This window comes from Cupressus sempervirens, chromosome 1, assembly GCF_028749045.1.
Source record: "Cupressus sempervirens isolate cs-2001-9-10 chromosome 1, ASM2874904v1, whole genome shotgun sequence".
NCBI lineage: Eukaryota > Viridiplantae > Streptophyta > Pinopsida > Cupressales > Cupressaceae > Cupressus > Cupressus sempervirens.
Window position 1 is genome coordinate 78184614 of NC_143118.1, and position 26218 is coordinate 78210831.

At 37.7% G+C, this 26218-nt stretch overlaps 1 non-coding gene and 1 pseudogene across 1 annotated transcript; one reads left to right on the forward strand and one right to left on the reverse strand.

Annotated features, from left to right (window-relative positions):
- Positions 1-3214: 3214 nt before the first annotated feature.
- On the reverse strand, positions 3215-26218 carry LOC149576304 (polygalacturonase-like; annotated as a pseudogene).
- Positions 17288-17368, forward strand: TRNAL-UAG (transfer RNA leucine (anticodon UAG)). The gene has a single exon. It is a non-coding gene; the product is annotated as a tRNA-Leu (tRNA).

The window sequence follows — 26218 nt, forward strand, 5'->3', positions numbered from 1 at the left end:
TCTATATCTTATATCAATTCTTTTGGCACCAATTCAAAAATGAGACAAATATCATATCCTATAAATAAGCAAGTTTCAGATGCAACCAAATCTATGTGAGAGATGGAGGGACTGACAATTCAACCCAACTTGCACAAATTTTCATGTTCCTCTGGAACAGAGCAATCCAATATCACCACTCCTTAAAAATTGGTTTTGATAATTTAAAAAAAAAAATCTAAGTTACATTAGAAATTTGATTAGCCTTGTAAAGAAAAATAGGTATTGATAATTAAAAATTTAAACAAAGAAATTAAGTAGAAGCCATTAAACAAGAGAGTAATCCAATACCACCACTCCTTAACCAAACTTCTAAATGTAAATGTCAATTTCTAAACCTTAACCAAGCTTGATCAAACTTTTGACCACCTTTCATTAAAATTTTGACCAAATGACCGATTAGGATACCGTCATGGGTTTGGCATCTTGGTCAGATGGGCCATGCTTTTTGACCAATAATGGTAAATTTTTTTATGATCATAATGAACAAATGCAGATGCCAATTTTGACCAAGACTTGCATAGAAAGTTAGACCTGAACAAGGATTCGTCAAACTTTTGATGGGAAATATACCGACAAGGCCATTTGTGGATCATTCGACCAATTTTCATCAAAAATAGAGGCCAATTCTACTAGTGCTTATTAAAGGATTTACAAAATGATTATTTAGTCAACTCTATTAAGAGATTTTTTTCCTGCTACAGTGGTTAGAAAGTAACATCAATTTGACCTAATTGATGAAGCAACTTCCTTTGCAGATTCAAATCTCTATTCTAGCTTAATCTCTGGATCCTTCCTGATTAGATGTTCTTTTCATCTTATCTTCCAGACTTTCATGCTCTGCCTTGGCCTTCACCTACATATCCATCTTATTTCATATTCCACTTCCACATCTTATATCAATTCTTTTATTGTCAATTCAAAAATGAGACAAATATTGTATCCTGTAAATAAACAAATTTCAGATGCAACCAAATCTATGTGAGGGATGGAGGGACTGACAATTCAACCCAACTTGCACAGATTTCTGAATTCCTCTGGAACAGAGCAATATAATGCCACCACTCCTTAAAAATTGGTATTGAGAATTAAAAATTTAAACAAAAAATCTAAGTTACATTAGAAATTTTATCAATCTTGTAAAGAAAAATTGGTAATGAGTTACATTAGAAATTTGATTAGCCTTGTAAAGAAAAATAGGTATTGATAATTAAAAATTTAAACAAAGAAGTTAAGTAGAAGCATGTAAACAAGAAAGAAATCCAATACCACCACTCCTGATTATCTTTTAGCACCATAATTTATAACAATATTCACAAGACATTATAAAATTCATTATCCTCTAACTGAAAAATTACACCAAAAGCTACAGAATTAGCCAGGTCCTACATCTAGTTAAATAACAACAAACCCCCTCCCAACACTGCTAAAACTATAATATGATACTGCGAGCAATGAAACCACTAAACTTTAAAGCATTTTAATTCTCTAACAATAGTGATAATCTAGATAAACCACAAGGACAATGGCAACTGCATTTCCTAGGCATAATGTAGGGCTACGTAGGGCAAGTCCCCATGTAGCTGCTAGGCTTATTCTAGCTAGCAGGGGTTGCTCAATATTTTTAGCATTAACTTGTGGAGGTAAAAATTGTTGTTTAACCACTGCTTAATGAAATTTCAAATAAAATTTACAAGAGAAAATTTTGGCAAATAAAAAGATGAGGAATAAATGGGATGTAGAAATTTTGTTAATTTTCTAATAAGGAATGCATAGTGGGAATAGGAATGACTATTCCAATAACAACTATTTTTTGGAATGGTTATAGGCACATTTTAGAAGAAAAATGAGAATATGTATTCCTATTCCCTATTCTAATTAACAAACCAAACAAAAAATAGAAAATATATTCCAAATCTTCTATTCCTATTCCAGCAACCAAATGGGAATTGTTCAATCCCATTTTTTATTTGAGTGAATTAAAAAGCCAATCAGAGTTGAGTAATAAATCTTATTCAAGAAAAGCTTTAGAGTTAATTATTAGTATTCATTTTCAATAATTGAAAAATATAATTTTTTGCTTAATTTTTATTGGTCATTGTTGGAGAATATATGATGCCAATGGCCATTGGAAAAATTACATAATGTCTTTGGAATAACATATTGTTTATCTTGGATAAGCAAAACTTAGGTTGGAGAATATATGATGCCAATGGCCATTGGAAAAGATACATAGCGTCTTGTTGGTAAACAAATTTTTCACAAATGAATTTGCCCAATGGAGTGTATGGCAAACCGTTCACAACAGTTGGATAGGCCCTTGTTATGTGGCCTTCCTTTGCGTTTGGAGGGACAGCTCCTTCATATGATATAATTTTGAAATTTAATGAATAAAAATGAAAACAAAATTAAAAGGTGAGAAAGCTCATGATGACGAATGCACCACACGACTTCAAAGCTTTCCCAGACTTCTAACTTAAAATTGCTAACAACAAAAATCAAGATCTACGCTTGAAAACTATTACTAGCATAATGCTGATCCACATATTCATAAACATCTGCACCATACCGAGAGAATGCTCACTACAAAGAGAACCAACATTTCTAACAATTTAGATTTGAAAAAGGAGTGAACTCAGCACGTTCCTTTATTTTCTTGCACCAAGAACTTAAGAGGAATTTTTGATTATAAAGACAAAATCTGTACATACTTTCCAAATATCATCTTCTAATCAAAATTTTAGCATAGTGTTCCCTTCTTATAAAGCCAAAAATTCCCTTTACAAAGCCCCAAAAGAGCTCTTATATAGACACATAGGTTAATAACCACCTTTTCGTGGTTAGTAACTACCCTCAAATATGTGATTTGGGTGAGGTTAATTAACCTCAACAAAATTAACCTTAAATGAATTGTATGGCTTGGAACATGTCTTCAGAAGGTCCTCCTTCTCTTTGATTTTGTGTAAAATATTCTCCATCAGAGGGAAAGTGACAACTATTAGTAATGTGGAGATTTTCAAGTTTTCTCTTTAAATTCTCATCCAAATGTTGCTTGAGCTCGTCATGTATACAAGTCTAGGAATTTGAAACTTCACATAAATATCATACAAATATTTTTTCGTTTGAAGCTCCATAACGCATTTGGCAATGCTAGCAATATGATCTTCCCTTCCTATCATGTTTTGATCCTTACTCCATTCTCCGTGTTGTGAAAAGTGACACTACTTACTGTTATGTTCTTTATAGCAGCAATGGAGTTATCTTCACCAAGACTTCCAATACTGATCCCATGCCTTGGCCCGCATGTAACCCCTTCAATGGCAACATTGAAGGATCTTGATCCAATAGAAACACAATTGTCGCCTGTTCCTATGACGATGTTTCTAATAATAACATTGGAAGACTGTCCCATATGAATTCCATTAGTATTGGGACTGTCCCCAGAGCCTCAATAGTCACACCATCCACCAAAATATAATCGCAAGTATGGAAGTTTAGAGGAAACTGTTGGCTGTTGATTGAAGTGATCTTTCTTACTAAGGTATTCGTAGTACCTATAAATCTCAATGTCACGGGCCCATTCTCATTCGTCTTCTTTGCATTCATCTCTCTCCACTAAGAAACTCCCTGTACATCCAAAACTCCATTACCCTCAACTATTAAGCCAATCAGCCAATAATTTATGTTATTTTCACTCCAAAATTTGTTATCTGTTGAAGCAATAAGCTTTCCAGTTACCTGCATTTTAATCTTACTATTTTGACATGGCCCATCAAATGTAATTGGATTGATCAGAAACGTCATCTTTGGGACATATACAACTGGTGGGACATATACAACTGGTGAACCATTCGAAGAATAGGCAACATTCCAAGTTGCTAGAAAGGTCGTAGTATCATCTGTTTGTCCGTCAGAGCTGGAGGTGAAGTTTGAATCATGGTGTCGTGCTTTCCATTATGACCAATAGCATTCATCATTGGAGATTATCATGCTGTGGGCTGAGAATAGAGATATTCTACCAAACAGTTCACATACAGTATTGACACAGTCAACATCACAATATTAATGACTCAACTTCATTTACTTCATTGATGCACAGGAAGAAAGGAAATAATGAATAGTTTGCTTGAGACTCACTTCTTTTCCTCACGTATTTCTGCGGGCATTTTATTCAACATCTAGACGTGAATTTCAGTTTGAGTTCAGTCCATGACCTATATCATCAAGAGCACACAAAAACTCATAGAATCTCTGTGCTCATGCACTCCATAGGAAATCATTGTCTATCATGGAATTTGATTAGGAAATCCACAGGTAATCTACACACTTCTATACTCAACATGCACATTAGCTTTTAATCATGCATAATAGTGCTGAACATACTGGTGGTAGACCATTCCATCATGTAACAAGGGAGAATATCTAGCCTTTGATCTGTTGCCTCTCACTGGACTGCAAATGGCATTTTGACAAACATATAACATGTTACCTTGATATTTTGGAAAAATTCATCATTGTGTTCTCTGCAGCAACACTTTCAAATCTCCATAAATGCGTCCAAACTATGCATTATTACTACTGCAACATTCTTTGACCGTGGCTAAACACAAGGCTCTGATCTTGGTTGCCATGTTTTCCACTACTAAATTTAGTATTTCATTGAAAAATACCATGCCATAGATAACTAGAATTAGGGTATTCCACAAAATAGTTCACATAATTGTCTCTGGCTCTAGATTTTGGTTTTACATCTCTTTTATTTTCAGAGTCCAAGATAAATATCAATTGTTTGGATCATCAACAGTCTTCTTCAAAACTTTCATATTGCTACCTTTCAATTCCTAACCTTCATCAATTTAGGCAGTGTTGGTAAACAAATTTCCAAAATCTGTCAGTATGTTTCTTCTGTAACCTTCAATATGCCTCCTATCTCAGCACTTTATTTTTAGACGATCTTACTTCCAGTGCTTAACTTTAATCAGCTAAACAAAGAGGTTAATAACTACTGTTGTCACTTAGGTTTGCACCCTTGTCCAAGGCCTATGCGCGAGGACAACCTAGTGAAACATGGAAACAACCTCCAAGCTGTGGGACTTGAACTGTGAGGTTGAGTCTCCGGAGAAGGCCGGCTTCCTCTTACTGTCAGGGCGCACCTATCTATTCTCAGAAGGGAAAGGGAGAAAGAGAGCATTAAAGCAAATCTACCTAGTCTAATCTAAGGCGGTGATGCACCAAAACAGAGTGTTCAGACTCGTTCTTTACCCAAATATGCACTACGGAACTAGGGTAACATTCAAGGTCATACATTCATTCAGACTTATATCAACCAACAGCCACATACAGATCAGGAGACCAACTGAATAACACCAGGAATAGAAGATTTCACTTGTATATTATTCAATAGGCCAAAGGTAGATATAGTATGCAGACCACTGATCTCAACAATGCATCAACGAGAGGCAAAATGATACACATACACATTGATGGTTGAAAGAGATGATACAGGATGTTCATCTAGCTCAGAGACAAAGGGATTTTTACACTGCAAATCTGCAAGCAGCAGCAGAGAAATCAGGAAGAGTTGACCTTGAAAAAAGATCACAAAATTGCCTTTATAATTCGAGCATGACTGAGGATTTTTTGCATTACATTCACTTCTCACCTACTGGCATTAATTCCTCATCTGCAAAATCCAATCAAGGATCTAATCTAGGCATGGCTCTGGGTACAGAAAATCCAATATCTCGTTGAAAACAGGGGCACCGAAGGGGCAGGAATGGCGCCACAACATTCCCTGACATGGTAGATGGATCAACTGGATAGATGGAGTGTCCCTCTGCACCTGGTATTCATTCTGAGTTGGTGGCAATTGATTATGAAATCAGATCCACGACAAAAAATAAATAAATAATTTCTATCCTTTTTGGTTCACGAAACAGCAGGGTCAAAAAAGTCAACCAAGTCCACATGCTGACTGGGCCACGTGGGGCAATCACTTTCCTCCCCTTTGCCACCCTGGCAGTCCTCTTCACGTGCTGACCGCACCTTTATATTTGACTGGGCGCTATGTCGCTATGGGCGCCATGCCCTGAAGTTCCTAATAGCGATATAGTGCCCAACAATTATTTCTATCCGTGGTGGTACCAAACTGTGACTGCGATGCCCCAACCTGACTGTATCATTGACCTGGCAACTTAACTGTTAATCATAACTATGATGTTAATTGCGCATCCCCCCTGGGCCCCAAGGACACGTGGCAGAAGGGCTCCAACTCGCTATGGAAAACCTCACGCAACTTCCCCATAGCGCGATGGCGCCTGCCCTTGATCTCTGCAGATCTGACGGCTCAAAACTCAACCCCTGACCGCGCTAGCCGCATTGAAGATCTAGTACCACCTCATGTCTGTGTTCTGACCTGGCATATGTGGCAGTCCTTCATTGGCCTGACATAGCACCATTCTGGCGAATTTCATAACACTTGGCCCCACTGACCTGCCACGTGGTACTAAGGCGCTATGTCGCTATGGGAAAATCGAGGCAACCTTCCCATAGCGAGATAGCGCCCAACTGCCATCTCACCCTTTGATGCAAACGTGGCATATTCTAAAATGCCACCATGGTAGATGAGGTACCACCCTGACCAATCACGAGGCCACAACGTTAGATAGCTCATCCCACCTATCCCGTCCTACGGTCCCACCAAGCCTGAGAGTCCGTCATGGTCTATTTTTCGTTTGGGCGCTATGTCGCCAACGAAAAACTCGTGAGTTGTCCGATGGCACCATGGCGCCCCACCAGCATTTCTAAACTTTTCGGCTACCTGACCTCTTCCCACTGCAAAACTGGCCCGTCGTAGACTTGCTTGCTGTCACACCTCCCGGCCGGGCGCTATGTCGCTAACGGTGATAAGGACCCATTTCCCATTAGTGACATGGCACCCTTCGGTGATACATGTCATCCTCTGGCCTGTCGTCTTAACACTGGTCTCTGTCCCGTGGACCCACCACGCCACGCGTCATAAGGGTGCCATGTCGCTATGGAGAATTGCGTTGGAAATCTCAATAGCGACATAGTGCCTAACCATTGATTTGCGAAGATCGGACGATGGGGAACATGTGGGTAAGAGAAAATAGACTTAGGGGACTTAGGAAATATTGCAAGGTTAGAAATATTTAATTTTTTCATATTTCCTGGACGATTTTGAATATTATTTAAACTGGAGGGAGGGACTATTGGGGAGGGCAGGCACTTCGAAATTTGAAATGTGGCGGGGGGAAAAATGTGGTAACATTCTAGCAACTCATAGGGGATGCAAGCCTGCTATGCATCAGACCAACGGCCTTATGTATCCATTGGGCTATGGAGTCAAAAAATGGGTCTAGTGAACTGTAAAACCCTAACCACTGCCTATGAGAGGTCAAAACATGAAACCCTGCAACTGGAGCCAAAAACAAAAACTTCCTCCTCTGCAACCTCAAAACTTCAAAACCTGGCTACTCACAGAGAGAAACCCGTGCACGTGCACTTCTTGGAAAGCAGGAACAACAGAAAGAAACTAAACTACTTATGTACATGGATTCCCAAATTTTCAGAAATAGGGCTTCAGATAGATCCCATTGACTGGAATGGGCAGAATTTCACCATTTGGCCTGCTTAGCTAGAACACATTGGCCTGTTTGCAGCTAGAGATCAGATAAGGGCCACTCCATAGTGGATCAAATTTGGAGTGCCTTCCTGGTTTTGCTCTGTCTGAGTCCCACTTGAGAACTAAATCTCCCTCTCTGAAGATTCTGGCCCTTGCCTTCTTATCAAAACTCTTCTTCATCTGCTGCTGGTGTATCTCCAGGGTTTGCATAGCTTTGTTTCTCTTTTCTTCCAGTTCAATCAACTCTGCCATTCTTACTGACATGGAACTATTTTCAACCAATTCCAGCTGATGAGCCAACTCCAAGGATGGGAATTCCAACGAGATTGGAAGTCTAGCCTCCCTACCATATACCAGCACAAAAGGTGAATTCCTAATAGATCTCTTGGGTGTTATCCTATCAGCCCACAAAGAAGTCCTTAATTTTTTATGCCAGACCCTCTGACTGTCTTCTATCATTCTCCTTATGATTCTGATCAGATTCTTGTTGGAAGATTCAGCTAAACCATTACCTTGGGGGTAGTAATTTGATGATGTGCTCAGATAGATATTGTGATTCATTGCCCATGCACAAATCTGGGTTCCGACAAAAGATTTAGCATTATCTAAAATGATAGTAGAAGGAGCTCCAAACCTAGATACAATTCCATCAAGGAATTCAACAACTGATGGCTCTGTAGCATCCTTCAAGGCAACTTCCTCTGTCCACCTAGTGAAATAATCGGTAGTAGCCAAGATCCATTTATGACCTACACTAGATGGAGGATTAATGGGGCCTATAAAATCCAACCCCCACTGGGTGAAGGGCTGATCCACCTGAATGGGGTGAAGAGGAAGAGCTGCAAATCTTTGTTTACCTGAGAAAAAGGCACATTTCTCACATTTTCTCACATACCTATAACAATCATGGAACAGAGATGGCCAGTAATATCCAGCCCTCATGATCTTCATGACGGTTGTTCTTGCAGAGAAGTGGCCACCATCAGGGCCATCATGAAGTTCTTTAATCATCCTCTCGACCTGATCCTCTTCAATACATCTCAACAGGGTCCCATTAAAATCCCTCCTAAATAGGATATCATCAATCACAACATAGGGAATGGATTGCAGTCTATATTGTCTTCTTTTAGCTCTGTCCAATCCCTGAGGGTATCCATTCCCTGATAAAAAGTTCCTCATGTCATCCATCCAGCTCCTTGGGGCATTAACATTCCTTTCCTCCTACTACTCTGCAATTACCATAGTAGTCCCTTCATCCGAATCCTGACTTGATAACATTTCTTTGCATAATGCTCTCCCTCTTACCAATTTGGTAATCTGAATATCAACATCATATACCATTACCCTAGTGATCCATCCAGCTCTCTTTTCACTGATGTCCTTGCTCAACAGGAAGTTTTTTACACTCGCATGGGGCACCAACAAATGGATCCTATTGTGGGATAAGAGGTGTCTAAATTTCTTCAAGGCTCTAATGACTGCAAGGGCTTGCTTCTCAACAAAGCTATACTTATCTTCATATTCCTTGAGTCCTTCACTAAAGAAGGCTATGGGCTGCTCCTCATTCTTGTCATTTTTCTGAGTTAAGACAGCAGAAACACTTGACTCACCACCTAAAGTGTAGAGGATGAAATCTTTCTCAAAATTTGGGTTCATGAGAGTGGGGGCTGAGGCTATGGCTGCCTTAATTTCTTCAAAACTCTCCTTCCCCTCCTTGGTCCATGAGAAGACCATATCTTTCTTAAGCATGACTGTAAGGGGTTTCACCATGATGGAAAGATTAGGAATAAACCTTCTTATAAAATTTATTCTACCAAGGAAACTTTGCAACCCTTTCTTGTGTTTAGGGAGAGGAAGGGCAAGTATTGCTTTTATTCTTTCTGGATCAATGGTCAACCCACCCTTAGATACAATGTGTCCCAGTAATTTTCCTTGGCTTGTAGCGAAGACACACTTGGCTGGGTTGAGGGAAACCCCAAACTCTCTACATCTTAGAAATACTTGTCTCAAATGATCAAGATGATCTTTTACATTCTTGGAATATACAGTTATATCATCAAGGTATACTAAGAAAAACTTGTCGATTAATCTTTTGAAAGCCACCTCCATTGCCTTTTGGAATGTGGCACCGGCACTTGTTAGTCCAAATGGCATCTTGCAATAAGCATAGGTGCCCCATTTAGTAGTAAATGTTGTCTTATATCTGTCAGATTCTTTAACCAACACTTGGTTATAACCAGAAAATCCATCAAGAAAAGAGAACCTCCTTGACCCACTGACCTTGGACAGAATTTGCTCCATAGAAGGGAGAGGATGGTGATCCTTAAGGGAAGCCTGATTAAGATCCCTAAAGTCCACACACAATCTGATTTCTCCATTCTTCTTCCTTACAGGGACAAGGTTAGCCACCCATGATGAGTGTTTGATAGGAAAAATTATGTTAGCTTCAATTAACTTGGATAGTTCCTTCCTCATTAAGGGTTCAATCTTGGGATTCACTGACCTCTATTTTTGCCTTACTGGTTTGACCCTATCAACTAAATCTGTGGTATGCTGAAACAAACTAGGGTCAAACCCCTTTAAGTCATCATACGTCCAAGAAAACACATCATTAAATTCTTGACATAGATGAATGAAACTTTCTTGCTTAGCCTCAGAACATACCTTCCCCATGTTAAGAGATTTTCCATCAGCAATAGTAACTGGAGCATGATCATCCTTTTCTGCAACTAGATTTATTCCTTTGCCTCTTGTCTGATCATTAGGATTAAAGACACTCTCCAAGGTAATGAGACCCTTGGGCAACTTTTTGGAACTGAGGTGAATGATCTGATCACCATACTGGTCTTGTAGTCTTGACTGATTTCTTTCTGAAAATTCTGCTTCATTCTGCAAGAAACTCACAACCTGCTCATCAGACTCAAACACTTGCCAATGAGTATTATTATCAGGAATAACAAGCCTTACTACCACCCTTATTTGTTGCTTCTTCTTTTCCTCAAGATTCCCTGGCACATCATAAGATGCACCCACTGCTGCAAGTCTATCAGCATATTTTTTTTCTTTCCTAGGAATGCTCTGGATATTAAATGCTTGGAAACCCTCAAGAAAATCCTAGACTCTGTGTTTGTAAGACTTGAGTAGGCCATTTTTGGTGATATTCTGATTTCTCACTTGGTTCACTACCAACTCACTGTCTCCATATACTTTCAAGGCTTGAATTCCCCTCTTTTGGGCAAGTAGGAGACCTTGGATCAAAGATTCATACTCGGCCACATTATTGGTACAACTGAATTGGAGCCTAAAAGAGAAGTAGTATCTTATTTGTGCAGGAGAGATCAACATAACACCAGCCCCTGATCCATTTCTATTCCTTGAGCCATCGAAGTACATACTCCATATTCCACTTATGTCATCATTAGCTCCAACAAGATCAGGAACTTGAGCCTCCTTCTCTATTATGCAATATGTACTAAGGCATGTCTCAAGAGTTTCTGGCATAGGTTCAAACTAACATGTATTTGCCCACTCATCTAAGAAGAAATCAGGACTCTCTACTATGAAGGTGGTAGGCTCATTTACTATGTCATTCTCATCCATCTCCAAAATAGGGCAATTCATATTAATGAAGTTGGGAGTATAGGGTTCAGTGTGATGAAGGGCTTGAGGTTCTACTCTAATTGAAGCATTGGCCCATATCTGGTCTTAAATGACATATAAGACCAATCAGCAGATATGAATCCACCTATTTGGGTAGTAAAGTCTCTTGAAAGACAGATGGCAAAATAGGGCTTGACTTCAGCAACAGATATGTCTTGAATCACAGTACAATCAGGGCATGCATGTAGGGCCATTCCACATTCCTAACGATGCCTACGATTTTGACAGTACTCCCATCTAGTTGTAACACATCCCTAATAATGGGCTCATATTTCATTCCTAAAGCATCAGCAACACACCTAGGCATTACTGAGCTACTAGCCCCCGAATCTATCATGCAATTATGGACTAACTTGCCCCCTATAATCAGAGAAACATAGAATGGAGGAGGTCTAACCTTTTTATTTGTCTCCACATCACCTGATGGTTGTACTAAACTAGTGTCACTCTCCATGGTAGATGACTGATCGTTGGGCTCAATCTTTTCCAATTCTTGCTGCAGCATCCTTTTCTGCATTGGTATGGTGGCAACTGCATCCCACATGGAGATGCTTACATTGGTCTTTTTCATTTGCTCTACCACACTCAAGGGTGCATTAGGAATTTTAGCAGAAACTTTAGGAGCTGTACCCATGAGAGGCTGAGATGGAGCAACATAGGGATCACTTGCATCCTCCTTTCTTGGACCTTGCCTTTGCTGTTGTGAAGTGTTTGTTTGCTCACTTGCTATTCGTATATGAGGTATAACACTCGAAGTTGAGGCCTGCTCAGGAGAAAGGGGGGCAGTATGTTCCATAGCTCTCTTTTTTCTTCTTGTGTTATGAGCAACGGAATCCTGGTTTACATTACAATGCTCCTCCATCTGGTGATTCATAAAAGAGCAATCACCCTGCCTCCAAATATATGAGGCCTCCTTGGGATGATCTTCCTTGTATGATTGCTTTACTGCGGACTCCTGGACAGTTAGGGACAAATAAGATTCTGCCTTCTGACATAGGCAATAGGTATAAGAATAGTTACATGAAGGATAGAAGTCTTGATCTTGGGCTAAGTTATTTTGAGGAACTAAAGCTCTACTCTGATTTGAGCTTGAAGCAGCAGCATGACTATTTTGCCTATTCTGATCAAAAGAGCTATTCCAATGATTAGGAGGCCTACCACCACTTGGAGCCTGATGTTGTAATTGGGGAGGCTTGCCACTTTGGGCTTGCTGCCTTTCTAAGGCCACCACCTTGTTACTCATTTTTTGTATTAGAGAAAAACTATCCTCTAATCTCTTCCCTTGGTCCTTCAACTCCTTCCCTTGTTCTTGCAATTTTTTATCTAGAGTCCTCTCTCTTTTCTCTGTATTTAGCACTAGACCTTGGAGCATTTCCTTGAGCTCATCTATTCCATTTGAGGATGTGGAAGCTTGGGGAACTGGAGTAAGGGCTTGTGATGTGGAAATTGTAGGAAGGGGGGCTATCGCTGGTTGGTGGTTGGGAACATCAGGAAAGAAAGGCATAGGAGGCCTTGGAGCCAACTTTCCTCCTTGTATTAGGATGTTCTCAGCCTTTATAGCTATCTCATAAGCATTCGGTAATGTATCCCCTCCCATAGTTTGGATTGTGGTGGCAATGTCACTGTTGAAAGCTCTAAGGTAATGCAAGAAGGCATTACCAGGGGTAGGTTTCACTATAGTAGGTATCATATCCCATGTCTTTTGGAATCTGTAATTAAAATCACTCATACATTCATGGGGGGCTCTTTTTATTGTAGTCAGCTGCTCTAGTAGTGACAAATGGTCACTCTTATCCTCAAAATGTTTGCATAATCCTGCTCCTAGTCCATCCCAATCAGTTATGGAACCATGAGCTAAGCCTCTATACTACTGTAATGCTATTCCTTTTAAAGATGAGGCTAGAAGTCTTACGGCAACATCATCTTCTGTAATACCATGAATATTGCAGACATTCGCTACCTCTTGGATATGCTCTAGAGGGGAAATAGAAGTTTCACCAGTAAAATTAGGTATACTTTTTAGTGCAGATACTGGTATATAATGTCTTTGGGCTAACAAATGAGGACTTCCACCATTAAAGGTGGCAAAAGCATGAACTCTTGGCTGTGCCATATAAACAAGTGTTCTATTGATGAGTGTTGATGGCAATCTAGGCTAAGTTCGAACAGTAGGGGGAGTAGAGACAGATCTTATAGGTATATCAACTGTTATTCTACCCCTAACTGGTGATAATGAAGTTCTAGTCCTTCTTCTCCTAGGATTTGAAAGAGAGAGCTCTTGATATTGAAATTTACCTCTAGAAGACGCCCTTGTTTTAGTCCTGGGCATGAATTACTGCAAACTTGGTCTGGAACCAGACTTTTGATGTTTAGAGTCACCAAGTACTTGAAGAATTAGCCTCTTAAAGGCTCGAAAACTGAAGCCAGCACTACTTCTTTAGCATTTATCTCTAGAATTCTTTCTTCTTGACACCAGTAGACCTGAAATCTTCTGATATGAGTCCCACCGGGTGTGCCAAAAATTGTTGTCACTTAGGTTTGCACCCTTGTCCAAGGCCTATGCGCGAGGACGACCTAGTGAAACATGGAAACAACCTCCAAGCTATGGGACTTGAACTGTGAGGTTGAGTCTCCAGAGAAGGCCGGCTTCCTCTTACTGTCAGGGCACACCTATCTATTCTCATAAGGGAAAGGGAGAAAGAGAGCATTAAAGAAAATCTACCTAGTCTAATCTAAGGCGGTGATGCACCAAAATAGAGTGTTCAGACTCGTTCTTTACCCAAATATGCACTACGGAACTAGGGTAACATTCAAGGTCATACATTCATTCAGACTTATATAGACCAACAGCCACATACAGATCAGGAGACCAACTGAATAACACCAGGAACAGAAGATTTCACTTGTATATTATTCAATAGGCCAAAGATAGATACAGTATGTAGACCACTGATCTCAACAATGCATCAACGAGAGGCAAAACGATACACATACACGTTGATGGCTGAAAGAGATGATACAGGATGTTCATCTAGCTCAGAGACAAAGGGATTTTTACACTGCAAATCTACAAGCAGCAGCAGAGAAATTAGGAAGAGTCGACCTTGAAAAAAGATCACAAAATTGCCTTTATAATTCGAGCATGACTGAGGATTTTTTGCATTACATTCACTTCTCACCTACTGGCATTAATTCCTCATCTGCAAAATCCAATCAAGGATCTGATCTAGGCATGGCTCTGGGTACAGAAAATCCAATATCTCGTTGAAAACAGGGGCACTAAAGGGGCAGGAATGGCGCCACAACATTCCCTAACATGGTAAATGGATCGACTGGATAGATGGAGTGTCCCTCTACACCTGGTATTCATTTTGAGTTGGTGGCAATTGATTATGAAATCAGATCCACGGAAAAAAATAAATAAATGATTTCTATCCTTTCTGGTTCACGAAACAGCAGGGTCACAAAAGTCAACCAAGTCCACATGCTGATTGGGCCACGTGGGACAATCACTTTCCTCCCCTTTGCCACCCTGGCAGTCCTCTTCACGTGCTGACCGCACCTTTATGTTTGATTGGGCGCTATGTCTCTATGGGCGCCATGCCCTGAAGTTCCTAATAGCGACATAGTGCCCAACAGTTATTTCTATCCGTGGTGGTACCAAACTGTGACTGCGATGCCCCAACCTGACTGTATCATTGACCTAACAACTTAACTATCAATCATAACTATGATGTTAACTGCGCATCCCCCCTGGGCCCCAAGGACACGTGGTAGAAGGGCTCCAACTTGCTATGGAAAATCTCGCGCAACTTCCCCATAGCACGATGGCGCCTGCCCTTGATCTCTGCAGATCTGACGGCTCAAAACTCAACCCTTGACTTCGCTAGCTGCATTGAAGATCTAGTGCCACCTCATGTCTGTGTTTTGGCCTGGCATATGTGGCAGTCCTTCATTGGCCTAATGTAGCACCATTCTGGAAAATTCCATAACACTTGGCCCCACTGACCTACCACGTGGTATTAAGGCACTGTGTCGCTATGGGAAAATCGAGGCAACCTTCCCATAGCGAGATAGCGCCCAACTTCCATCTCACCCTTTGATGCAAACATGGCATATTCTGAAATGCCACCGTGGTAGATGAGGTACCACCCTGACCAATCACGAGGCCACAACGTTAGATAGTTCATCCCACCTGTCCTGTCCTATGGTCCCACCAAGCCTGAGAGTTCGTCATGGTCTGTTTTCCGTTTGGGCGCTATGTCGCCAACGGAAAACTCGTGAGTTTTTCGATGGCACCATGGCGCCCCACCAGCATTTCTAAACTTTCTGGCTGCCTGACCTCTTCCCGCCGCAAAACTGGCCCGTCGTAGACTTGCTTGCCGTCACACCTCCCGACCGGGCGCTATGTCGCTAATAGCGATAAGGACCCATTTCCCGTTAGCGACATGGCACCCTCCGGTGATACACGTCATCCTCTGGCCCGTCGTCTTAACACTGGTCTCTGTCCCGCGGACCCACCACACCATGCGTCATAAGGGTGACATGTTGCTATGGAGAATTGCGTTGGAAATCTCGATAGCAACATAGTGCCTAACCATTGATTTGCGCGGATCGGACGATGGGGAACATGCGGGTAAGAGAAAATAGAAATATTTAATTTTTTCATATTTCTTGGGCAATTTTGAATATTATTTAAACTGGAGGGAGGGACCGTTGGGGAGGGCAGGCACTTCGAAATTTGAAATGTGGCGGGGGGCAAAATGTGGTAACAACTACCTCATAGAGGTTAAGAAATATGTGTTTTTGGAGAGGTTAAGTAACCTACTCCAAAATGTGTGTTTTGAAAGTTATCATTAACCTTTTGAGAGGTTAAGAAAAACACATTTTTGGAGTGGTTAATTAACCTACTCCAAAATGCGCAATTTGAAAGTTATCATTAACCTTTTGAGAAGTTAATAGTTAATGATAGACTTGAAAACACATATTTTGGGTCTCAACATTAACCTGCGATAAGTTGGAGCTTAGAAGCCGGATTTTAAAAATTTCAAGTGCTGGGTGGAGCTAAGGACGAGCCGAAGACATGAAGATTCAAAAACTCATGAAAACTCAGAGATAAAATAGTCATTTCAATGATCAAAATGAGACGTATTTCACACATAACCAGGGGATTAACAGGTTCAAAAATTGAAACACTTTATGACCGAGCAACACGTTTGGAATTACCTCTCATGAGCACATATTGTTTCTCTTAGAGAAGCGAAACTTGGGTAATTTCTCTATTGCCCTCTTTTATATATTTGAAATTGAATTTAATGCTACTAGTACTTCTATCGCTTTTTAATTATTTTTTGAACTTTTGCTTGTGTGAATCAGATTACACAGAAAAAAGAGTCCAGAACAACATTTGAACGTTGTTTAGGGTACGACATTCACAATCTCCTACAGTTTATGCAGACAATTAAGTTGATGTTCACTTTTAAGGCCCTTTCAAAGTTAAGGAGATCTCCCATAGAGTCAATTAAATATCAAAATAATGTGAGTTAAAATAAAAGATTTTGATGTTACAGAGATCATTCAGTATCAGAAACATGGCGTCCACAGGTAACAACTCTATTGGGGATCGAATCCAGAATCTTTGGTTTCGTAGACCAGCGCCTTATCCATTGGGCCATAGAGTCAAGACAAAAATAAAGCCACTGTATTCATTAGAGTTTTTAGTTCTCTGTCTTCTTTTTTCACCCCCACTTCGCCACCCAATTACATCTCGATTGTACTTAACATTCCTTGTACTCTGCCTGATCATCTAGTTAATTTCGACAATGCTATTTTCATGTCATTAAAAAACATCTTTCAAATCCAAGTGCATTATGTCTACTTCTGTATAGACTGTGATGGAAATTTATTCATGAATTACTGAATAAGAACCTCAAAATTTACAAGGTCAAGATGGCCGAGTTGGTCTAAGGCGCTAGTTTTAGGTACTGGTCCGAAAGGGCATGGGTTCGAATCTCATTCTTGACATTATAATTTTCGATTTCACAACTCAGTTTCAAGACATAGACATATGCAAATAGGATACTCATCCTGACCATTTATAGTTTTCTTATCATGGACCACCATTAATTTATCTTTGAACAAGATGACAACAACATATAGATAGTTTCACATTATATGCGAGATACCATTGATGTCCCAGGTTCCCTTTCAAAAAAATGTGAATTTCTACCTTGAATTCCTAGTTACAACTACAACCGATAATACTTGCCAACTACAACAATTGCATACTCTTTCTCAAACCACTGCTTGCATTGATCAAACTACTACCCAGCTACGCTCTCAATAGTTGGCTAACACTCAGGGTTTCTCACAAACCTTAACCATTGTGACTACAAAAACTGAACAAGCCATAGCCACTAAGAGCCAAGTGCAAGGTCCACAGTCTATGTTCCTTGATTCTTCTCAAGACCTTGTTAGACTTCAAAGTAAGTTTAAAGGAAAAGCTCTCACCCTTAATGTGCTGAAGCCCAAACTCCAGGAGTTTGATCCTAAGACAGGCCAATGGAAGAATGTTAATATGGTTAAACAAGAAGCTAGAGGACCATATGATCAGTTACATGTTTTCTCTGAAAATGTTCCGCCATTAGTCAACTTTGATGACTATGATCCCATCAAGAATAAATCCACTATAGATGCATTCAGAACTTGGATAGATAATGCCATGTATGCAACCAATCTTTCTCAAGATCAAGCAATTAGAAAGGCTTTGAATGCACTAACGGGTATAGCCTGATCAGCATGGGATTCTTTGACACCTGTTTATAAAGAAGATCTCATCAATAGTGGTGTAAATACTATATGTGAAGCATTGTATAGAATGTTTATTGGTCAACATGATAATGAACAAAGAGCTGCCTACAAACATTTTAAGGAAAATCGCATTTGCGATATGAAACATTTTGATGCCTACTATAGTGAGCAATATACTAATTTTTATCAGTCAGGACATACCAACAACAATGTGTGGATGTATAATACTTTTCTAGAAGGTTTCCTTGTCCAGTTACAGTCTTTCTATAGGGAGAAAATTTTAAATAGCATCCTCAACACTCCTGACATGACAATTAATGATGTCACTTTCCCTCGGTCCAATTTATCAAGGAAATCAATAGTGATCTATGTACTAAGAAACATACCAGTAAGAAAAAGAAAGAAGTTTTGCCTTATTTAAAAATAGGTCTGTGTCATTGTAAAGCCAACAGTTATGGGTGTTTTCAACATAAGAAAACACATAAATCTCACAGGAGATTTAAAGATTATTTTGAGAAGAAATCCTTTTCTTCCAAGCCTTTCAGAAAATCTAAGCATAAAAAAGTGTTTCTAAGAAATAAAAGGAAAGTTTGCAGAAAGGATTTTACTCCTACTTGTTACATTTGTAAAGGAGCACATTATGCTAACAAATGTCCGGATAAAGGCAAAAAGAATTCCAAGAGAGTTCGTACTCTCACAGAAGCTAAATTGGATACTTTGCCTCTAACAATTGTTTCAGAACCTTCAGATTTTGAAGATATTTTGCTTACAGAAAGCTCCAGTGAAGATGAAGCTCCAGATGACAAGCAAGTCTACCAAATTAGTCAGAATCTAGAGCCCAAAGAATATTTTTCTCTAACTTCTTCTTCTGATTCTGAGTCTGATTTTGATATCTCTTTTGCTTGTTTTATGTTTCGCAAATCGCCTTATTTTTTGGGTCGAGGTCAATCCCTCACTCAACAGAATCGACATTGGTTAGACTTCACACCTGAATAGCAATTGGAGCACTTGACAATAAAAGATTCACAGTTGGAATCAAGAAAAGCTCAATTTTTGACTCCTCATCAGCATCAAAAAGTGTTAGCTGACTTGGTAAAATTAGAAGCAGACTATCAGAAACTCTTAGAAGAATATCCAGAACTTTCTGCTACGACATGTTTTGCTGATGATCAGACTGAAGAACAAGAAGTCATTCATCCAACACATGAGTATGTGCCACATCATTTAGCTGAAAAAGTTTTTTGCTAAAAATTCTAGAAAAGAGTGGTTATCAAATCGTCTTGCTTTTTTGTATACGGTAAAAACTGATGTGTTAAGAGAAATTTCTTCTATCCAAAAAGAATTGCAAGAGCATACTGCTAGCACTAGTTCTCTTAGTGCTTTAGATAAACTTTTAGTAGAAATTGAATAGGCTCAAGAAGCATTGTCCACACCCGAACCTGAACCAGAAATGCAACCACCTGAGAATCAAGACTTTGCTTACTTAAAAGGAATTTCCAATCCTTGCCCAACATACTTGCTTACTATTAAATTGTCTGGTATCACGCCCTACACTCTATGTGCTTTGCTTGATTCGGGTGCAGATTGTAACCTTGCTTGCACTCAATGTTTTCCATCAGATTGTTGGTTACCAACCACTACCACTATCCACTTTGTTTCACATTCCAACAATCCTATTCATTTCCAAGCCACTGTACCTATCCAATTCCAGTCTTAACAGTATATGGCTACGTTTCTCCAATTTCTAGTTGACCAATATGATTGTATCATTGGGAGCCATACTTTGAAACAATGGATTCCCTATACTGTTGGTTTTCCCGGCACTACGCTCACCTTTCAATTTGGCACTGCTCACCAAATCAATGAAATTCGTGCATATTCACCTAAACTGACCTTTCCTACTCCTCCTAAGCCTCTTTTGCCTAGTTCCCGTGTCTGGTTTGCCAACCAGTCTCTTTCCACTCGGGGGGAGTTAGAACAGATTCAACAAGATTTTGCTGCCATTGTCCTCACCAAAGATCTGCATATATATCAGCACAATTTTGAATGCTCTTTGCCTCTGAAAAGAGATGAGAATGGAAAAGAACTTTTCCCTAAGAGTCGAGCCAATTATATTATCTTGTCTTGCAGTAAACAAGAATTATGTGAAAAAGAAATTGCTGATTTATTGCAAAAATCTATTATTAGACCTAGCACTAGTCCATTCTCCTGCCATGTTATGTATTTCCCAAAGAAAGATGAAAATGGAAATGAGATAGCTGAAAAACATCTAGTAGTTGATTATAGACCCTTGAATGCATGTCTTGAGAGTAATCAACATCCTTTTCCTAACAAGGATTATATTTGGCAAAGAATTCAAGGATGTAATGTGTTTAGCAAATTTGATTTGACTAAGGGATTTTGGCAGATTAAGCTCAATGAAAAGGATAAGTATAAATCTGCATTCTCTGTGTCACAAGGACTATTTGAATGGAACGTTCTTCCATTTGGAATCAAAACAACACCTTCTATTTTCCAAGGATTCATGGATCAAATCTTTGCACCACATGCAAAATTTATCCATCCATATATAGATGATATCCTCATTTTTAGCCAAGATCATAAATCACATATGGAGCATTTAAAGAAATTCCTTTCCATTTGTCAAACTCATGGTTTGTGTTTGAATCCTACAAAGCTTAGTTGGTGCATTGAAAGCTTGATATTTATTGGTACAAGAATAGAGCCTAATGGTAAGCTTTATCCTTAGAATCATCTGTTGAAAGCAATTCAAAATGCTGAAGTTAAAGATAAGAAAAGTTTATAGAGATTTTTAGGCATGGTTAATTATATTGCTGGCCATTTTCAGAATATTGCAGTAGTCAGAAAAGAGTTAAATAAGTTGCTTCGAAAGAATGCACCACCCTGGATAGCCAAGCACAATGAAGCAGGTCCAATCCTAGCCATAAGCCTATAATACTTGTCCTACAAGGAGGACTCGTAACAGACTGTCTACCCTTTTTAAACCCGTGAGTATTTTGTGCGTATGTTGTTTTGTGAGTCTTTGATGAATTTCTATTACTTAAGTCTAATTAATAGATTAAATTCATAATTTAATTTAATGGAGAATTAAGATGACTTTTTGAATATTTAATTATATTTAATTAATTGAGAAATTAATTAAATATAAAGAATTGAATTGGAAGATAAAAGCTATAAGATTAAATTTAGAACATGATAATATTTATTTAATTTAATAATAATATATTTAGAGTTCATTTTTAAATAAATGCTAAATATTATTGTTATTTAAGTTAATAAATATTTATCAATTTAAACATTCAAAAATATATTAAAAAGGAAAAAGATATTAATTTAGGGAAAAAAATTTAAGTTCGCATGAATGAGTTTTAAATATAAGTGATTAATTTAAAAGATAAAAAAAACATGTGAACTTAATAAAGATATTCTAAGAAAGTGTGCATGAGATTTTAAATGGTTATTAAATTAATTTAAAGTAAAGTAAAGTGGAAAGTTAAATAAAGTAATTTAATAATTCACTTAAAGTGCATGAAGGAATAATAAAAGAATATTTTCATTTAAAAAGGAAATTAATTGTGCATGAATGAATTAATTAAATAAGAGAGAATTAAATATTGGAGATAAAAGTTAAAGTTTAAATTTAGAACGTGATTACATTTATTTAATTTAATAATAATATATTTAGAGTGCATTTTTAAATAAATGTTAAATATTATTTTTATTTAAGTTAATAAATATTTTATCAATTAAGTTTCTAAAAATGAAATTAAAAGTGAAAAGATATTTAATTATCATAAAGATTATAGTTCACATGATTTATGCATGAGATGAAAATAAAAGAAATTAATTGAAAAGATTAAACATGTGAAATTAATAAAGATATTTAATAACATTAAGTGCACATGAGATTTATAAGTTATAAATTGATTAAAATAGAAGTTGAGTGGAAATTAAATAAAGAGATTTAATAATCCATTTAACGTGCATGAAAATATGAAAGATAAGATAAATAAAGGTTGATTTTAGAGTTAACGAGGGGGATCAAGAGACCTCTCGGGTAAACGCACAATTAGTGCCTCGATTGTAGGAAGAGAGTTCCTTATCAAAATTGGAGGGTTCATTTTTCAAGGGAGATTTTTGGAGACAAGTTTTCACACACAGGTCTCAGAGAGTTTTTCAGACACACAGATTTCAGGACACACACAGGTTTGAAAAGAAAATCAGAGGGTTTGGAAAAGAAGGGAAGTTTTTCGTAGCTTGAAGGGTTTCACTTGCAGTAGGAATCTTTATCTAACTGCCACTATTTAGCATCAGATCCAAGTAGGATCTCGTGGTTTAATTGTATAGTAGTTTTTCACTCTTCAAGTTTCTGTCTACTCCTTGTCTTTTGCATGTGTTGTTTTTCGGGTATGCAATATTGTTCTTGTTTGAGAAATATTTGTACATGGCTTAGATGGACACTTCGTTGAATTTATTTTAGAGGATTGCATAAGATTGAATAAGAAATCAAACAATACGAGAATCTATTAGATAATTGAAAAGGGGTTTGAAGTTTAAAAGTAAATTTAATTGAGAAATTCGAATGTTAGACAAACCTTTTTTATTGGATGGTTTGGGAAGAATTTGAAAATTGAAATAGGACTTTGTACATTATATATTTATATATATGATTAATAGAAAACTCTTCTATCAGACCATAATTGCAAGATATGTTAAAAAAATAAATTTAAAAAATATATATATATATATATATATATATAATTTTTGAGAAAATGGTTTTCTTTATTATTATTTATTATTTATTCTTTATTATATATATTATTATTTATTTTTGCATATAAAAAAAAATAAAAAAATATTAAATTGGGGAGGGGCGGGTTTTACCCCAGCCCCTACCCCCCTTACCTTTTTGTTGGGCGGCATAACTGTTGCCGCAGCAAGGACTGTTGCGACAGCAGCCTGCTACGACAGAGCTGCCGCCGGCCCAGTAGAGGCTGCGGCCAAAAGCCGGCAAGCTTTAAACATCTTTTTTTTATTGTAATTTAATTATAATTTAATAAATTTAAATTATTAAGTTTAGATTATGTTAAATTTTAATTATTATTTGTTAATAATTTTATTGATAAATCTTATTAACATTTAATAATTTAATATAATTGCTATTTTATCTGAGATTGTTAAATAATGGTAATTATTGAAGAAGATGTGAATTGTTTTAGTTATTAATTAATGACATTAATTTTTAATAAAATCGCAATTATTTTACTCAAAGATCAATAGGTATTGCTGTAATAATTTTAGTAAATAGTTATGCTAAATTATTACTGAAAATTGATTTAAATCAATTAGGGGTAATTCTATACTTTATTCGAATAAATGATTGGGTTAAGTTATAAGGGTGATACTGAGAATCTTGTATACTTGAAAACGCACATTGAAAACAAAACTGAAACTTTACTTGTAACTCAAACTATAAAACTGTATTGTTTTGCGCGTATGGTCTATGCTTTGGGATTTTGGAGTTGATTAGATGTTGACCAGTCTAGGACGTACACCAGAGGTTTTATGGAATTTCTTTGATACTATTTTGTGGTTGGAAGTCATGATGTGCTTTGTGATTCAAAATTGAGATTATATTTATGAGGTTTACTCTATGGAACATTTATGTGTACTTGGGTTTGGAGAACCAATTTGCTTTCGGGTTGCCTGTTAAGGAACCGAGTTTGATCTTTATGGGTGTTGTGGTATGGGACACAACTGTGTTTTTATGTGCTTAGGAGAGGTTGTCTAGGTACGTGACTTGGGAGTGGCTTGCATAAGGGTCCGGGACCCAAAGTGGTCAGTACCAGGGTAACCTAATGCAAGTTATGTAATAAGTGATAATCTAGTAATTAAAATTTATGGGGGGGAAACAGACTAAAAAGATAAGTTAGAGATTTTTGATCTACCCATGCCTTTAGTGCTTGTATAGACTAAGGATGGGAATGAGATGAGTGCCTCGTCTTCTTGAGAGGGCTTTCTAGTTTCCATATGTGTGATGTTGAGGGTCCGGGGTTCATAGTAACCAGTCCAGGGTAACTCAACACTTGAGGGTCCGGGGTCTCTTAGGAGATCAGTCCAGGGTAACTTAAGCAGCCATGTGATGACACTCCCTAGTATGTAGCCTAAGTCTCCTCTGTAGATTTTGTGTATCTCTGGTGGTGTACTTATTGTTGGTGGTGTATCTATTGTTGGATATGTTCATTATGGTTATTTACTTTCATTAATGATGATTGGTGATTCATGGATGTTGTACTTTTGACATGTGGCTTTTGACTTAAGATGATTGTCTTTCATTGACTTTATCTTATGATCTTGGTATTTGGTTTATACTTGGTTCGTGTATGATGTTTGGTTATGTGGTGTCAGTATTGGATTGAGTGTTCTTACTTTTGGATTATTTTATCTTCTTGAGTAGCATGTGTTACCTTTGAGGTAGTTTTGGCTATTAGGGGTACCTTGCTTAGGAATGTTTTATGTTTGATTAGCCGTATGTGGATCGTTCATTATCTTCCCTGCACGGTGGGAGTGGAAGCCTGACTAGGTAACCACGCGATCGGGAGGTAGTGCCTTCTTACCATTTGGGTTCCCTTCACATTACTAGCTGTTGGATGTTCGTCGTAGAAGATGTACCTTTATCATTCTTATTTCATATCTCAGAGACTTCTTTTCAGATGATGTATATATGTTATCATATATCTTGGTGTATTGTATCTATTTTCACATACCCTGCGACATGTGTAGTGGATGTACTTTCATTGTATTAGATATACTTATGCTTTGCTTATTCGATTATGTATCTGTTATTTCTTTATGATCATGAGACATTGTATTTGGAAACTTAAACTAATTAATTTAAAATTATTAAATGTGACTCAACGTAAAGGAACCTTTGAGGAATTGAAACTATATCTGTAATTGCAAATGTGTATTTGATATGTATGTTCTTATTGCTTCCGCATTAATGTTATCTTGATGTTGTTTAAACTTCAAAAAAGAAAAAAAGAAAAAAAAAATAGTTTAGTAAACATTGTAACATGTTAGGTTTATTTCTCTTGGGTTCCCGAGCGGGGCATTACATCTAGAAGGTTTCCCTGTCCAGTTATAGTCTTTCTATAGGGAGAAAATTCTAAATAGCATCCTCAACACTCCTAACATGACAATTAATGATGTCACTTTCCCTCGGTCCAATTTATCAAGGAAATCAATAGTGATCTATGTACTGAGAAACAGACCAGAAAAAAAAAGAAAGAAGTTTTTCCTTATTTAAAAACAAGTCTATGCCATTGTAAAGACAACAGTTATGGGTGTTTTCAACATAAGAAAACACATAAATCTCATAGAAGATTTAAAGATTATTCTAAAAGAAATCCTTTTGTTCCAAGCCTTTCAGAAAATCTAAGCATAAAAAAGTGTTTCTAAGAAATAAAAGGAAAGTTTACAGAAAGGATTTTACTCCTACTTGTTACATTTGTAAAGGAGCACATTATGCTAACAAATGTCCGGATAAAGGCAAAAAGAATTCCAAGAGAGTTCGTACTCTCACAGAAGCTAAATTGGATACTTTGCGTCTAACAATTGTTTCAGAACCTTCAGATTTTGAAAATATTTTGCTTACAGAAAGCTCCAGTGAAGATGAAGCTCCAGATGACAAGAAAGTCTACCAAATTAGTCAGAATCTAGAGCCCAAAGAATATTTTTCTCTAACTTCTTCTTCTGATTCTGAGTCTGATTCTGATATCTCTTTTGCTTGTTTTAGGTTTCGCAAATCGCCTTATTTTTTGGGTCGAGGTCAATCCCTCACTCAACAGAATCGACATTGGTTAGACTTCACACCTGAATAGCAATTGGAGCACTTGACAATAAAAGCTTCATAGTTGGAATCAAGAAAAGCTCAAATTTTGACTCCTCATCAGCATCAAAAAGTGTTAGCTGACTTGGTAAAATTAGAAGCAGACTGTCAGAAACTCTTAGAAGAATATCCAGAACTTTCTGCTGCGACAT